The sequence below is a fragment of the Pleurodeles waltl genome, chromosome 8 (genome assembly GCF_031143425.1).
Source record: "Pleurodeles waltl isolate 20211129_DDA chromosome 8, aPleWal1.hap1.20221129, whole genome shotgun sequence".
NCBI lineage: Eukaryota > Metazoa > Chordata > Amphibia > Caudata > Salamandridae > Pleurodeles > Pleurodeles waltl.
In genome coordinates, this window is record NC_090447.1 from 1,525,899,331 (window position 1) to 1,525,913,418 (window position 14,088).

Here is a 14,088-nt window from a genome sequence, read left to right on the forward strand (position 1 = left end):
AAGAACTACAAAGCCTTACATTTGTACGACTGTCAAATGATGATTTTAATCAAGTTATTAATTGATAACCTTTGGTTACTTATATTTATGTACACAAAAATTGAAAACACCCAAAAGGCTCACGCAAATGTTATGTTTATAACTGTAGGGAAATATCAACACCATTACATCTAAGGATATTCTTGAAGTATAGCCGTCTGGCCATCAAGAGACCTGCATGACAACATTACACATTTTTTAAAGGTTCTTCAAGAAATGTATGACAATTGATCAATCAAGTATCCAACTTATCACTTAAGGCAACTTTGTATCAGAAATGTCTCTATTCATACACCTGCTTGTCAGAACCCCATTCAGAGGGCCACAGGACATGCAGGGGTTATTGGGCCCAACGGTGGAGTTGAGACCTTTAATTCCTGATGTCCCGCAGCCCGAACTGCTATGTATCCTAAGAAGCTGGTCCAAGTACCCCTTTAGCACTTTACTCTAAGTAGTAAAATGAGTCAAGCGGTCCAAGAGTGCTTCATGGGTGGGGGAGGTAGATACAGGGTGGGTGAAAACAAGTTCACAACTCAACATATGTACAGTGGCAACCATAAATGATTGTCCAGTCAAATACTCACTAGTATGAAAAAATAAGTTATTTATTTTACCGCTAGCAACAAAAAGGAAAATACAACATTCACAAACAACTTTCAAAGTCCCTGGAGGTCAGGGCCCTAGTGTTTCTTAGCTGGTTCCCAGAGTCCACTTCTTAATGTCCATTTCCAGACACCAAATTTGATTTAGAGTCGGAGCCTTTGAAGTTTCATGTTTGAGGATCTCATTCCTTTTGAAGCACCCACTCCTCTACCCTTTCTCCCCCTGAACGCAGCCTGCCATTGCATGAGCGACTCTAAATATGATAGCTCACAACACAGGCCATAGGAGTGACTAGAGTTCACATGAGAGAACATCATCTCTCCATGTGGAAAATATAATATTTTGAGTTATAGTTCAGTTTTCTTATCACACTTGTGAACCATTTTAACCTCATTCTAAATATTTCCTACATTTGCACCAAAAAAAAGACACAACCAGAGAAATATATTTAAAAAGCAATTGCCCAGGAGCGCACAGATTGCTCGCACGTGGAGACTGTCATTCAGTACAATGTGTTCTTGCTCCACCATTTCCATTTTGCTCACTGCACCACAACTGGCTGGCAGCATTGTTAGAAATGGCAGTGTTGGAGACACTGTCAAAATTTTAATACTGGGTTTACTACAATTATGTTTTGGGGAAATGTTAAAGGCAGGATTAGATGTTAAGATTTTTTGAGTCATGCATTCCCACAAGACCAAATTTACCAAGATTTTTGTTGTAGCACTTACTACCTTCCCTGAGTCCGTTACTAAGAAATCACATTGTTTGCAGAGGAGAGACTAAAATCCAAAGTAGACTGAGAAGCACTAAGAAACTATTTCAATTAAATTAGCCAGTTTGTAAATGTCTTTCTCCCAAGGCAGCGATAGAGAGCAGAGGTGGCTTACTCCATGGGATTGTAAAGGGATACTCAGACATAGTACAAGAGGTTACTGGAGACAATCATTGCCTTGTCGTGTATCTCGTTTTCTAGTAACAACTATGGGCCTATTTTAAAGGAGGGAAGTATAATGAAAACCCTAAAGTATGCTGCTTGTTTCAAAACGAAAAGTACAATTCTGAGACTATGAATCTAGAAATGAGCCTATTCCTAGCGAAGGACAGAAAGTAAGCAGGCACTACATGCACTGCACATGGCTGTTTAGGTTGTGTTTACCCACCCAGGCCTCCTAATACAATGGAACACTACAGTACACTACAGCTCATGTCATGCATTTATAAAGTGTAAGAACTGATGGAAAGTAAATAACAGACCAGACTAGGCAGAGTCAAAACGCCTTAAATGCAGAATCTGCCACAAAGAAGTATTTCGTCTCCTGTGAAAACGGTTTTGAGCAGCCATGCTGTAGATGATCATAGACTGCACCCACCCCAAGGACAGTATCATTTCATGTCTGCGCACTTATTATGCCCTCTTCCAATAGAGACCGAGACAAAACTTGCAAACACAACTAAATGTTTTCTTGCACTTCTCCACAACACTGGGGCAGACAAAGCTTCCCGCCTGCTCTGGCCTGCTCTGGCCTACTTTGAGCAGACTCGGCAGACAGATAAAACACCAAAACACTCAGCATTTTCTTCACTCACACACTTTGTATCCATCCACACACTGGCCTCATTTTTTACTTATTTTCACATCAAATCCATGTACAGGGAGTGCAGAATTATTAGGCAAATGAGTATTTTGACCACATCATCCTCTTTATGCATGTTGTCTTACTCCAAGCTGTATAGGCTCGAAAGCCTACTACCAATTAAGCATATTAGGTGATGTGCATCTCTGTAATGAGAAGGGGTGTGGTCTAATGACATCAACACTCTATATCAGGTGTGCATAATTATTAGGCAACTTCCTTTCCTTTGGCAAAATGGGTCAAAAGAAGGACTTGACAGGCTCAGAAAAGTCAAAAATAGTGAGATATCTTGCAGAAGGATGCAGCACTCTTAAAATTGCAAAGCTTCTGAAGCGTGATCATCGAACAATCAAGCGATTCATTCAAAATAGTCAACAGGGTCGCAAGAAGCGTGTGGAAAAACCAAGGCGCAAAATAACTGCCCATGAACTGAGAAAAGTCAAGCGTGCAGCTGCCACGATGCCACTTGCCACCAGTTTGGCCATATTTCAGAGCTGCAACATCACTGGAGTGCCCAAAAGCACAAGGTGTGCAATACTCAGAGACATGGCCAAGGTAAGAAAGGCTGAAAGACGACCACCACTGAACAAGACACACAAGCTGAAACGTCAAGACTGGGCCAAGAAATATCTCAAGACTGATTTTTATAAGGTTTTATGGACTGATGAAATGAGAGTGAGTCTTGATGGGCCAGATGGATGGGCCCGTGGCTGGATTGGTAAAGGGCAGAGAGCTCCAGTCCGACTCAGACGCCAGCAAGGTGGAGGTGGAGTACTGGTATCATCAAAGATGAGCTTGTGGGGCCTTTTCGGGTTGAGGATGGAGTCAAGCTCAACTCCCAGTCCTACTGCCAGTTCCTGGAAGACACCTTCTTCAAGCAGTGGTACAGGAAGAAGTCTGCATCCTTCAAGAAAAACATGAGTCTCATGCAGGACAATGCTCCATCACACGCGTCCAAGTACTCCACAGCGTGGCTGGCAAGAAAGGGTATAAAAGAAGGAAATCTAATGACATGGCCTCCTTGTTCACCTGATCTGAACCCCATTGAGAACCTGTGGTCCATCATCAAATGTGAGATTTACAAGGAGGGAAAACAGTACACCTCTCTGAACAGTGTCTGGGAGGCTGTGGTTGCTGCTGCACGCAATGTTGATGGTGAACAGATCAAAACACTGACAGAATCCATGGATGGCAGGCTTTTGAGTGTCCTTGCAAAGAAAGGTGGCTATATTGGTCACTGATTTGTTTTTGTTTTGTTTTTGAATGTCAGAAATGTATATTTGTGAATGTTGAGATGTTATATTGGTTTCACTGGTAATAATAAATAATTGAAATGGGTATATTTTTTTTTTTGTTAAGTTGCCTAATAATTATGCACAGTAATAGTCACCTGCACACACAGATATCCCCCTAACATAGCTAAAACTAAAAACAAACTACAAACCACTTCCAAAAATATTCAGCTTTGATATTAATGAGTTTTTTGGGTTCATTGAGAACATGGTTGTTGTTCAATAATAAAATTAATCCTCAAAAATACTACTTGCCTAATAATTCTGCACTCCCTGTATAAGTGCAGAGACAGACAACACACAAACATCTCTCTGGCTCCTGGTATGCTTCAAAACACTACCCATGCGGGCGAGATGCTGTAGATCCATATCACACCCACGGAAAAGTGTGCTACGCCCTTTCAAAGGCGCGTAGATACTTTCCCAGGGTTAAGAAGCGCTATATATATTCTTTAAGCTTCCCCCCGCGCCTCGTGCCCCCGGCAGCCTCAGGGCCTCTGCGAGGGGCGCTTCTGTGCACAATCTGGGTCCGGGGAGAGAGCAGCTACTGAAGCAGGACCGAGGCCCAGGCAGCTCTCCAGACCACGGCAGCCCCTTCCCTCCAGAAGGAGGGGAGCTGAGGCCTCACTCTCTGCCCCCAGGAGCCTCCTCAGGGAGGCCAAGCTGAGAGGGGGTCTCTCTGGGCCGAGGAGTGGGACATGGAGGGGAGGCAGGGAGAGGAGGGCTGGGACAGGGGGAGTGGGACAGTCGAGCTCCTACCTCCACAGAGCCCAGGGAGGGGGAAGATGACAATCAGAAGCCTGAGGGGGTTCTGTGGCCCCGGAAGATGAAGAAGAGGCCGGAAGTGCCTGCCTTACTGCTGGTGCTGCCTCTGCCGTCACTGACCCGGAATAGGAAGTCACGGGACTGCGGAGCTAAGAGAGTCACTGAAAGAGACAACGGACTAAGGAGGACTCTGCAGTGACCCCGAGGAGGCCTCGAGGCTGAAACCAGCTGCGGTCTCAGGAAGAGGGGGGACCGAACCCCGAGTCTGGAGGATGTTGGGGTGTCCGGGGTAACCCCGAGTGTGGAGGGTGTTGGGGTGTCTGGTTTAACAGGGGACAGGAGAGGTGGGTCTGCCCTAAGCCTCCCAACCTTTGAGAGTAGCACTGAGGGAAGCAGCAAGGCTCAGCAGCGGCGGTGACAGCAGCAGACCCCGGGCTCTGAGGAGGGGACCAGGGAGGGAGAAGCAAAGCTCAGCAGCAGCACCAGTGACAGCAGCAGACCCCGGGCTCTGAGGAGGGGACCAGGGAGGGAGAAGCAAAGCTCAGCAGCAGCACCAGTGACAGCAGCAGACCCCGGGCTCTGAGGAGGGGACCAGGGAGGGAGAAGCAAAGCTCAGCAGCAGCACCAGTGACAGCAGCAGACCCCGGGCTCTGAGGAGGGGACCAGGGAGGGAGAAGCAAAGCTCAGCAGCAGCGGTGACAGCAGCAGACCCCGGGCTCTGAGGAAGGGACCAGGGAGGGAGAAGCAAAGCTCAGCAGCAGCGGTGACAGCAGCAGACCCCGGGCTCTGAGGAAGGGGCCAGGGAGGGAGAAGCAAATCTCAGCAGCGGCGGTGACAGCAGCAGACCCCAGGCTCTGAGAAAGGGGCCAGGGAGGGAGAAGCAAAGCTCAGCAGCAGCGGTTACAGCAGCAGACCCTGGGCTCTGAGGAAGGGACCAGGGAGGAGAAGCAAAGCTCAGCAGCGGCGGTGACAGCAGCAGACCCCAGGCTCCGAGGAAGGGACCAGGGAGGGAGAAGCAAAGCTCAGCAGCAGCGGTGACAGCAGCACACCCTGGGCTCCGAGGAAGGGACCAGGGAGGGAGAAGCAAAGCTCAGCAGCAGCGGTGACAGCAGCAGACCCCGGGCTCTGAGGAGGGGACCAGGGAGGGAGAAGCAAAGCTCAGCAGCAGCGGTTACAGCAGCAGACCCCGGGCTCTGAGGAGAGGACCAGGGAGGGAGAAGCAAAGCTCAGCAGCAGCGGTGACAGCAGCACACCCTGGGCTCTGAGGAGGGGATCAGGGAGAAGCAAAGCTCAGCAGCAGCAGTGACAGCAGCAGACCCCGGGCTCCGAGGAAGGGACCAGGGAGGAGAAGCAAAGCTCAGCAGCAGCGGTTACAGCAGCAGACCCCGGGCTCTGAGGAGAGGACCAGGGAGGGAGAAGCAAAGCTCAGCAGCAGCGGTGACAGCAGCAGACCCCGGGCTCTGAGGAAGGGATCAGGGAGGGAGAAGCAAAGCTCAGCAGCAGCGGTGACAGCAGCAGACCCCGGGCTCTGAGGAAGGGATCAGGGAGGGAGAAGCAAAGCTCAGCAGCAGCAGTGACAGCAGCAGACCCCGGGCTCTGAGGAAGGGACCAGGGAGGGAGAAGCAAAGCTCAGCAGCAGCGGTTACAGCAGCAGACCCTGGGCTCCGAGGAAGGGACCAGGGAGAAGCAAAGCTCAGCAGCAGCGGGGACAGCAGCAGACCCCGGGCTCTGAGGAGGGGACCAGGGAGGAGAAGCAAAGCTCAGCAGCAGCAGTGACAGCAGCACACCCTGGGCTCTGAGGAAGGGACCAGGGAGGGAGAAGCAAAGCTCAGCAGCAGCGGTGACAGCAGCAGACCCCGGGCTCTGAGGAAGGGATCAGGGAGGGAGAAGCAAAGCTCAGCAGCAGCGGTGACAGCAGCACACCCTGGGCTCCGAGGAAGGGACCAGGGAGGGAGAAGCAAAGCTCAGCAGCAGCGGTGACAGCAGCAGACCCCGGGCTCCGAGGAAGGGACCAGGGAGGAGAAGCAAAGCTCAGCAGCAGCGGTTACAGCAGCAGACCCCGGGCTCTGAGGAGAGGACCAGGGAGGGAGAAGCAAAGCTCAGCAGCAGCGGTGACAGCAGCACACCCTGGGCTCTGAGGAGGGGATCAGGGAGAAGCAAAGCTCAGCAGCAGCAGTGACAGCAGCAGACCCCGGGCTCCGAGGAAGGGACCAGGGAGGAGAAGCAAAGCTCAGCAGCAGCGGTTACAGCAGCAGACCCCGGGCTCTGAGGAGAGGACCAGGGAGGGAGAAGCAAAGCTCAGCAGCAGCAGTGACAGCAGCACACCCTGGGCTCTGAGGAAGGGATCAGGGAGGGAGAAGCAAAGCTCAGCAGCAGCGGTGACAGCAGCAGACCCCGGGCTCTGAGGAAGGGATCAGGGAGGGAGAAGCAAAGCTCAGCAGCAGCGGTGACAGCAGCACACCCTGGGCTCCGAGGAAGGGACCAGGGAGGGAGAAGCAAAGCTCAGCAGCAGCGGTGACAGCAGCAGACCCCGGGCTCCGAGGAAGGGACCAGGGAGGAGAAGCAAAGCTCAGCAGCAGCGGTTACAGCAGCAGACCCCGGGCTCTGAGGAGAGGACCAGGGAGGGAGAAGCAAAGCTCAGCAGCAGCTGTGACAGCAGCACACCCTGGGCTCTGAGGAGGGGATCAGGGAGAAGCAAAGCTCAGCAGCAGCAGTGACAGCAGCAGACCCCGAGCTCCGAGGAAGGGACCAGGGAGGAGAAGCAAAGCTCAGCAGCAGCGGTTACAGCAGCAGACCCCGGGCTCTGAGGAGAGGACCAGGGAGGGAGAAGCAAAGCTCAGCAGCAGCAGTGACAGCAGCACACCCTGGGCTCTGAGGAAGGGATCAGGGAGGGAGAAGCAAAGCTCAGCAGCAGCGGTGACAGCAGCAGACCCCGGGCTCTGAGGAAGGGATCAGGGAGGGAGAAGCAAAGCTCAGCAGCAGCGGTGACAGCAGCACACCCTGGGCTCCGAGGAAGGGACCAGGGAGGGAGAAGCAAAGCTCAGCAGCAGCGGTGACAGCAGCAGACCCCGGGCTCCGAGGAAGGGACCAGGGAGGAGAAGCAAAGCTCAGCAGCAGCGGTTACAGCAGCAGACCCCGGGCTCTGAGGAGAGGACCAGGGAGGGAGAAGCAAAGCTCAGCAGCAGCGGTGACAGCAGCACACCCTGGGCTCTGAGGAGGGGATCAGGGAGAAGCAAAGCTCAGCAGCAGCAGTGACAGCAGCAGACCCCGGGCTCCGAGGAAGGGACCAGGGAGGAGAAGCAAAGCTCAGCAGCAGCGGTTACAGCAGCAGACCCCGGGCTCTGAGGAGAGGACCAGGGAGGGAGAAGCAAAGCTCAGCAGCAGCGGTGACAGCAGCACACCCCGGGCTCTGAGGAAGGGATCAGGGAGGGAGAAGCAAAGCTCAGCAGCAGCGGTGACAGCAGCAGACCCCGGGCTCTGAGGAAGGGATCAGGGAGGGAGAAGCAAAGCTCAGCAGCAGCAGTGACAGCAGCAGACCCCGGGCTCTGAGGAAGGGACCAGGGAGGGAGAAGCAAAGCTCAGCAGCAGCGGTTACAGCAGCAGACCCTGGGCTCCGAGGAAGGGACCAGGGAGAAGCAAAGCTCAGCAGCAGCGGGGACAGCAGCAGACCCCGGGCTCTGAGGAGGGGACCAGGGAGGAGAAGCAAAGCTCAGCAGCAGCAGTGACAGCAGCACACCCTGGGCTCTGAGGAAGGGACCAGGGAGGGAGAAGCAAAGCTCAGCAGCAGCGGTGACAGCAGCAGACCCCGGGCTCTGAGGAAGGGATCAGGGAGGGAGAAGCAAAGCTCAGCAGCAGCGGTGACAGCAGCACACCCTGGGCTCCGAGGAAGGGACCAGGGAGGGAGAAGCAAAGCTCAGCAGCAGCGGTGACAGCAGCAGACCCCGGGCTCCGAGGAAGGGACCAGGGAGGAGAAGCAAAGCTCAGCAGCAGCGGTTACAGCAGCAGACCCCGGGCTCTGAGGAGAGGACCAGGGAGGGAGAAGCAAAGCTCAGCAGCAGCGGTGACAGCAGCACACCCTGGGCTCTGAGGAGGGGATCAGGGAGAAGCAAAGCTCAGCAGCAGCAGTGACAGCAGCAGACCCCGGGCTCCGAGGAAGGGACCAGGGAGGGAGAAGCAAAGCTCTGCAGCAGCGGTGACAGCAGCAGACCCCGGGCTCTGAGGAGGGGACCAGGGAGGGAGAAGCAAAGCTCAGCAGCAGCAGTGACAGCAGCAGACCCCGGGCTCTGAGGAAGGGACCAGGGAGGGAGGAGCAAAGCTCAGCAGCAGTGACAGCAGCAGACCCCGGGCTCTGAGGAGGTACCAGGGAGGTAGAAGCAAAGCTCAGCAGCAGCGGTGACAGCAGCAGACCCTGGGCTCGGACGAGGGACCAGGGAGGGAGAAGCAAAGCTCAGCAGCAGTGACACCAGCAGACCCTGGGCTCTTAGAAAGGGACCAGGGAGGGAGAAGCAAAGCTCAGCAGCAGTGACAGCAGCAGACCCCGGGCTCCGAGGAGGTACCAGGGAGGGAGAAGCAAAGCTCAGCAGCGGCTGTGACAGCAGCAGACCCTGAGCTCTGAGGAAGGGGCCAGGGGGGGAGAAGCAAAGCTCAGCAGCAGCGGTGACAGCAGCAGACCCTGGGCTCTTAGGAAGGGACCAGGGAGGGAGTAGCAAAGCTCAGCAGCAGCAGTGATAGCAGCAGACCCCGGGCTCTGAGGAAGGAACCAGGGATGGAGATGCAAAGCTCAGCAGCAGTGACAGCAGCAGACCCTGGGCTCCGAGGAGGTACCAGGGAGGGAGAAGCAAAGCTCAGCAGCGGCGGTGACAGCAGCAGACCCTGAGCTCTGAGGAAGGGGCCAGGGGGGGAGAAGCAAAGCTCAGCAGCAGCGGTGACAGCAGCAGACCCTGGGCTCGGACGAGGGACCAGGGAGGGAGAAGCAAAGCTCAGCAGCAGTGACACCAGCAGACCCTGGGCTCTTAGAAAGGGACCAGGGAGGGAGAAGCAAAGCTCAGCAGCAGTGACAGCAGCAGACCCTGGGCTCCGAGGAGGTACCAGGGAGGGAGAAGCAAAGCTCAGCAGCGGCGGTGACAGCAGCAGACCCCGGGCTCTGAGGAAGGGACCAGGGAGGGAGAAGCAAAGCTCAGCAGCAGCGGTTACAGCAGCAGACCCTGAGCTCCGAGGAAGTGGCCAGGGAGGGAGAAGCAAAGCTCAGCAGCAGCGGTGACAGCAGCAGACCCTGGGCTCTGAGGAGGTACCAGGGAGGGAGAAGCAAAGCTCAGCAGCAGCGGTGACAGCAGCAGACCCTGGGCTCTGAGGAAGGGACCAGGGAGGAGAAGCAAAGCTCAGCAGCAGTCCCCGGGCTCGGACGAAGGACCAGGGAGGGAGAAGCAAAGCTCAGCAGCAGCAGTGACAGCAGCAGACCCCAGGCTCTGAGGAAGGAACCAGGGATAGAGAAACAAAGCTCAGCAGCAGCGGTGACAGCAGCAGACCCCGGGCTCTGAAGAGGGGACCAGGGAGGGAGAAGCAAAGCTCAGCAGCAGTGGTGACAGCAGCAGACCCCGGGCTCTGAGGAAGGGGCCGGGGGGGAGAAGCAAAGCTCAGCAGCAGCGGTGACAGCAGTAGACCCTGTGCTCTGTGGAAGGGATCAGGGAGGAGAAGCAAAGCTCAGCAGCGGCGGTGACAGCAGCAGACCCTGGGCTCTGAGGAAGGGGCCAGGGAGGGAGAAGCAAAGCTCAGCAGCAGCGGTGACAGAAGCAGAACCCGGGCTCTCAGGGGACCAGGAAGGGAGAAGCAAAGCTCAGCAGCAGCACCAGTGACAGCAGCAGACCCCGGGCTCTGGTGATGGGACCAGGGAGGGAGAAGCAAAGCTCAGCAGCAGCGGTGACAGCAAAAGACCCCGGGCTCCGAGGAAGGGACCAGGTAGGGAAAAGCAAAGCTCAGCAGCAGCACTGATGGCAGCAGACCCTGGGCTCTGAGGAAGGGACCAGGGAGGGAGAAGGAAAGCTCAGCAGTAGCGGTGACATCAGCAGACCGCAGGCTCTTAGGAAGGGACCAGAGAGGGAGAAGCAAAGCTCAACAGCAGCGATCACAGCAGCAGACCCCAGGCTCTGAGTAAGGGACCAGGGAGAGAGAAGCAAAGCTCAGCAGCAGCAGTGACAGCAGCAGACCCCGGACTCTGAGGAAGGGATCAGGGAGGGAGAAGCAAAGCTCAGCAGCAGCAGTGACAGCAGCAGACCCCGGACTCTGAGGAAGGGATCAGGGAGGGAGAAGCAAAGCTCAGCAGCAGCGATGACGCCAGCAGAGCCCGGGCTCTCAAGAGGGGACCAGGGAGGGAGAAGCAAAGCTCAGCAGCATCAGTGACAGCAGCAGACCCCGGGCTCTTAGGAATGGACCAGGGAGGGAGGAGCAAAGCTCAGCAACAGCGGTGACAGCAGCAGACCCCGGGCTCTGAGGAAGGGATCAGGGAGGGAGAAGCAAAGCTCAGCAGCAGCGGGGACAGCAGCAGACCCCAGGCTCTGAGGAAGGGATCAGGGAGGGAAAAGCAAAGCTCAGCAGCAGCGGTGACAGCAGCAGACCCCGGGCTCTTAGGAAGGGACCAGGGAGGGAGAAGCAAAGCTCAGCAGCAGCGGTAACAGCAGCAGACCCTGGGCTCTGGGGAGGGGACCAGGGAGAGAGAAGCAAAACTCAGCAGCAGTGATCACAGCAGCAGACCCCAGGCTTTGAGGAAGGGATCAGGGAGGGAGAAGCAAAGCTCAGCAGCAGCGGTGACAGCAGCAGACCCCAGGCTCTGAAAAGGGGTCAGGGAGGTAGCAGGGAAAGTAGAAACAATGATATAATACATTGGACGTGGATGGGAAATTAGATGCAAAAGCCCCACTGCAAGGAGTTAAAAGTTGAGTGAGAAAAGAAAAGTTTCTTTGTGTTTTTTGTTTTTTTAAAATATTTATTTGATTTGAGGTAAAGACGTAAGAAAATTATACACAGGTAAAAAGACACCCCATGCCGTAGGATTACAATAGTCCAGACATATGTGGGCCACAGTCAACTATCTATAATGCACACATTGTGACATGAAAAGCACACATTTATGTAATTCTTGTGACCCACTCAGTCCAGCAGTGTTCAAGTACATATTAAAAATAACACATTTAGAGCCAGATTTATCATCACGGCCCTTTGCGATTCAGAAATAGCGATTTTTAAGAAATCGCTATTTCTGACTCACAAAGTGCCATTTTTCACATTTGCGAATCGGTAATAGCGATTTCTTAAAAATCGCAAATGCTATTACCGAATCGCAAATTGCGATAACGGCCCCATTCGCAACTATGGGCCTATTGGCCCATATCTGCAAATGTTTTGCCTTATCCAAAATTGCAATTTCTGAACCAGGAATCGCAATTTTGGAAATGCAAAACCCCAGGTTGCTGGAGGCCTAAGGCCCCCTCCGCTGCACCCCAAAAACGTTTTTGGGGACATGTAAGGTGCACACATGCCAAAAGGGCATGTGTGCTTTACATGTACAATTTAAAAATGCATTTTTAAATTTTGCACCAGGTTACCACCTGGTTTCTATTAATGGTATTTTGCATGTGCAAAATGCCATTCTGTGAAAAATCGCAATTTATGATTTTTTGCAACATCTCCTTGCGATTTGGATTTTGCAAATCGAAAATTACGACTCGCAAAACCAGGTCACAACGCAAGAAATCGCAATTTTTGCGATTTCTTATTTGTGGTCTGCAAATGCCTTTCATGCATCGCAGACCACTTTTTTGCACTCGCAAACAGACGAATTTTGCGATTCGCACCGTTTGCGAGTGCAAAACAATTTCATACATCTGGCCCTTAGTGTGTAAGTTATTAGTTCAACAATAATTTTAACTAGACGTAAGGACACAAGGGTAGACTTCACATCCCCCTGCTTGCGCAAGGGCACTGGTATGGCCCCTGCTATGTAATATAATTATTAAAAACCCATCTCACATAAGCAGGTGAAAACCACATCCAGTGTCCCAAGTGCCTATTCAGTCTGTGACCCCTGTTGCGACAGCCCATACTACAGTCTCCAGTTAGTGCATCATTGATCAATGAACCTCACCAGACCTGCTGAGTACCATGCATCAAGGGTTAGACTAACGCATTGTAGTGTGCACGACCGTACTAAAGTGCATTTGGCATGCATTATAGCTCCCAGACCCTCTTTGAGGATCCAACAAGGCTGCAAACCAAAAACAGCCAGCACGCTTTAAATTGTCTTTCTGTTAGCGCCTTAGCTGCTGCCACAGCCTGTAGAGGCAAATGAAGTGGGTAAGTATCACTGAGTCAGGCAGTCATGAGCTCATTTACTGTTGATTTAGTTGTTTTTATGGTAATATCAATGCATAGGGCCAGGATTCAACTTCCGATGATGCCCTGCCTCAGTCTCACTGGGCAGACCATGTTAGCTCAATTAAATAAAATAGTCTGTGAATCCCTCTTACATGTCCCTGGGCTGAATAAAAAATGTGTAACATGATCTATATCTTTTATGATGCACTTGTATGCCATTGTGCTGAGTTCGCACTGTGTAAAACTGCTCAAAATAAAATGCAGATTCTTCTTGTCGCCCATGCTCTCATCTCATCCTAAAACGATTAAGGACAAAACATTAACCTTCGTGTGAGAAAAGATAGCCATCTAGTGGCTGAATTGCATAGCTTGAAACTGAAAAATCTGGGACCAATGCAGCTTTCCTGCTTCACCAAATTGTGTGATCCTCAACAAATAGTTTATCTCACCAAGTCTCTTTTTGTTCATTATCATACACAACAGCACCTTCAAATGCATGACCCTCAGATGTGCATGGGACAAGAACTGACTATAATGCTGATCAATCTATAATAAGAATCTAGGCCACAAATAGAGTACACAAATTTTGTGTAAAAATCACCATCCGTAATGGCGTACATGGAGATCACCTGTTTAAAACAGGAAACATTAACATACTGTCAAGAAAAGGTCATTTTTTTCTGAATCGAAGTAACCGGCGCGCACCCTGGAAGTAAAATTAACAAGCATTTGCAATGCAACGGGTCTCGCGTTTGCTCATGTTAGAGCTGATAGCGTTGTAAACTCATAGCCCGACTTTTCACCTATCGGCAAAAGTGCATTTATGCACGTAACCTGAAAAGTGCAATTAACTATGTAAAGCGCTCGACTTCTGCCAAGCGAAATCGCGCTAGTAAATTAGAGAAAAAGTAGTCCACGAACCGGACAGAAAACAGCGAGCCTCGCATGTTTTCTGTACTTGGTCGATGCACTCGAGGAGGGCTAGCCACCGGAAAATTCATGACGTATGCATGCCTTAGACTAATGAAAGCAAGCAGATTTTAATAGGCAAGCCCACGAACCAATGAAAAACACGGACGTGACGTCGACAGGGCTCCGAGCCCTTTTCTAAACACTAAAGCGTCTCGCTGCGATACGCATGCGCGACCCTAAAAATAAATTTAAAAATTACAAAATGGGGAGGGTGGCTTGAGCGCCCAAGCAATAGGACTTAGTCTCGAGCTCCCGGTCCCATAGCCCCAGGGACCCCAAAAATCCTGATTGAAAATAACTGCGGACCCTCACGAACTCACACCGCCGATGGGTGGAACAATGGAAGCGCCACTGGTAAGACCTCCACCCTTCAACAATCGAGAGGTGACAGTCCCTACATCAGCGTCACTCCC